This window comes from Echinops telfairi, unplaced genomic scaffold (assembly GCF_000313985.2).
Source record: "Echinops telfairi isolate 266 unplaced genomic scaffold, ASM31398v2 ScPeMD7_14;HRSCAF=57, whole genome shotgun sequence".
In the NCBI taxonomy this organism is placed as follows: Eukaryota; Metazoa; Chordata; class Mammalia; order Afrosoricida; family Tenrecidae; genus Echinops; species Echinops telfairi.
In genome coordinates, this window is record NW_022103911.1 from 3,846,776 (window position 1) to 3,850,315 (window position 3,540).

The following is a 3,540-nucleotide window of genomic DNA, read 5'->3' on the forward strand; positions in this document are numbered from 1 at the left end:
AGTCTGTGACAAAACACTTCGAAGGCAACTCCCTGGCCAATGGTATGAAATTATCTAACAATATGGCTAATACTGCATACAAGTGAAATTTCAACTCAAACATTTTTACAGCAGTAAATCAAAAGGGAGCTACCAGAAATTCAACCTGTTCAGACGAGGACTTTAAATAATGGATATTACTGACATCAAATGGATATTGATTGAAGAAGAACACTAGAAAGATTTCTACCTGTGTTTTATTGATCATATGAAAAGATTGAACTGTATGGATCATAACACTATGGGTAGCATTGAGAAGAAGGGGAACTCCAGGACATTTCATTGTGCTCATGTGGAACTTGGATATCGACCATGAGGCAGCCATTCAAACTAAACAAGAGAATGCCTCTTTACTAAAAAAAATTAAAGGAAAGGAATTATGGGAGTCAAGATTGTATCCTTTCACCATATTCACTTAATATGTATGCTGAGAAGATAATACAAGAAGCTGTGTTATGTGAAAGAGAACTCAGCACAATATTGGAGAAGGCTTATAAAGAATCTGTGATATATAAATGTAACAATCTTGCTTGCTAAAATTAAGGAGGATTTGAAGCACTTGATAAAAATCAAAAACTCTGGTTTCCAGTATGGTTTTGTAACTCAATGTACAGATAACACATTTCCTCATAGACAACAACATGATAAATGAAGACAAGATTGAGATTATCAGGATTTCATTTTACTTAGATTCACAATCAACACTAATAGAAGCAGTAGTCAAGAAGCCAAGAACATATTTCATTGGGAATATGTGCTGCAGAAAACCTTTTTAAAGTGTTAAAGAGTAAAGGTGTCTCTTTGAAGCCTAGGTTACACATGACTGAAGCCATGACATTTTTCAGTCACCCCAGATGTGTGTGAAAGTTGGTTAATTGATTAGGAAGACTGCAGCAGATTTAAGGGATTTGAATTATGTCTTAGGAAATTAATAATAATAATAATAATAATAATAATAAGGCACTGTTTGAAAAACAAACAAATCTGCTTTGGAAGAAATACAATCAGAATGCTCCTTACAAGAGAGGATGGTGAGGCTGTGCCTCACATCCTTTGGCCATGCTATCAGGAGAGACCAGTCCCCAGAAAAGGACATCATTCTTAGTAGAGAGTCATTGAAAATGAAGGTCTTTCTTGAGATCTTTAACCCAGTGCCTGCTACAATGATCTCAAACATAAAAATTGGGAGGATTGCGCAAGGGCAGGAAATTGTTTAAAATCAGGAAAGGTGTGCTGCATGGTTGTATACTCTCACCATACTTAGTTAATCTATATGCTCAGCAAAGCATCATAGAAGTTGGATTATATGGAAAAGAATGTGGAGGCTTATTAACAACCTGTGATAAGCAGATGGCACAACCTTGCTTCCTGAAAGCAAGGAAGAAATGAAGAACTTGATGATGAAAGGCAAGGAATGAAACATTTTAGTATATATTACAACTCAATATGAAAAAGACCCCAATCCTCACAATTGGACCATCATGGTAGATGGAGAAAAGGTTGACATTGTCTCGGATTTTGTCTTGCTTGGATCCACGGCCCATGTTCATGCAAGCAGCAGTTGAAAAATCAAAAGAGGTGTTGCATTAAGTAAATCTGTTGCACAAGACCTCTTTGGAGGATGAAAAGCAAGGGTGCTAGTTAGAGGATTAAGGTATGCCTTCCCAAGCCATGGCATTTTCCATTGCTTCATATACTTGTGAAGGTTGGATATTGAATAAAGCAGACCAAAGAAGAACTGATACATTTGAATTGTAGTGCTAGAGAAGACTACTGAAAGTACCATGGAATGCTGAAAGGGAAAACCAATATGCGTTGGAAGAAATATGGACATAGTATTCCTTAGAGGCCAGGTTGGTGAAAATTCATCTTACATACTTTGGACTTAATGAGACCAGTTCCTGGAGAAGGACATTATGTTAGATAGGGTAGATACAGAGCAAAAAAAAAGGAAGACTGTGTTAGTGTGGGCAGACTAGAGAAACAAATCCATGGTGTATATGAAAGATATTTATATACAAGAACAATTGAACATTGAGAAAATATCCCAGCCCAGTCCAAATCAAGTCCATAAGTCCAATATTAGCCCATATGTCCGATGCTAATCTATAAAGTCCTCTTCAGACTCACAAAACACATGCAATGATGCTGAATGAAGGATGAGCACAGGCCAGTGGGTAGAAAGTCTTTGGATCCAGTGATGGTATAAACACCTCAGCGCTGGCAGAGGTCTCTTTGTGGCTTTTCTGGCTTCAGTGGTCTGGTTGCATCAGGGTAGGTCCATGTAGCTTCTCCAACTTAAGGCACTAGTATAATTCCATGTGTCTTGTCATCTGCAATGTTTCCCAGAGAGTGGCAGAGACAAGTGTCTCCCACCTCCAAGGAGGTACTGGATTTCCCAGAATTCTTAGGAGGCCATGCCCACACAGAGGCCTCATTGGCTATGATCTGATTGACAAGCTAGACTCCATCGCTACATTCTTAATTCTCAAATTGACAAATGATTATATAACTACCTTACATACCCCAGAAACAATTGTATCCTGAAGACTTAAGCCGGAAAGCACAGGTGTCTGAAGTAGAAGAATGCAGTGGTACCAAGAGCGGTGTACTGTTGGTGAACAAACAAGGTCCTGGTACATCAGTGCCCTGTTTGCTGGATAAAGATACGTATTATCCCAGCAATCTTGTGAAGGCCATTCTATTATATTCAGCTTCTGCTTATTTGTATTAGGGGGTACATCAAGGGTTCTTCGCCATTGGGACTCACCCACTTGAAGTGGTATTGTTTCTTTTGTTTTTTTGGGGGGGTTTTTTGGTAAATGAAACTCAGGGGTGTTGAGCCTACAGGGAAAGGAAATATAACAACTTTTTGGGGGAATTGGTATATAGAGGGATGGGGAAGATAAGAGGGAGATGATATCAAGAAGTCCAGGAAAGAAAAGTATGTTTTGGCAAATATGTACGATTATGGAAGAAATTGTACAATTATGTTTGACATGACTAAACTATGGAATGATATGACATATATATTGGCTCCCAGGTTACAGCAAATTCAAAATAAAATATAACAAGGCATAGATCCAGGAATGGGTTTGGGACTTGCACTAAATACTAGCTCCAACTTAAGAACAGTCAGTTCTTACATCATCGCCCTGCTCAGTACTCAAAGTGTGGTGAAGAAAGCTGATGGTGCCTGGCTATCAATCACACTAGTGTCTGGGGTCTAAAAGGATTGTATTTAAACAAGCAGCCATCTAAGCGAGGAGTCATCGAAGTCCACATAGAGGAAGTACACCAGCTTGTACAAAATTTGGATATGACGGGGAGCAAAAATTATAAGCACCCAATTTGTTGAGGGCTAAGAGGAATGGTGGGAGCCCAAAACCCATCTTCAGAGTATCATCTAGTTAAGCCGATCCAATGGCAAATCCCCTCTAGCCACAGGCAAGAGTCTCCAATAACCTTACTATCAGGCAGAGACCATTGTAATCTTGATTA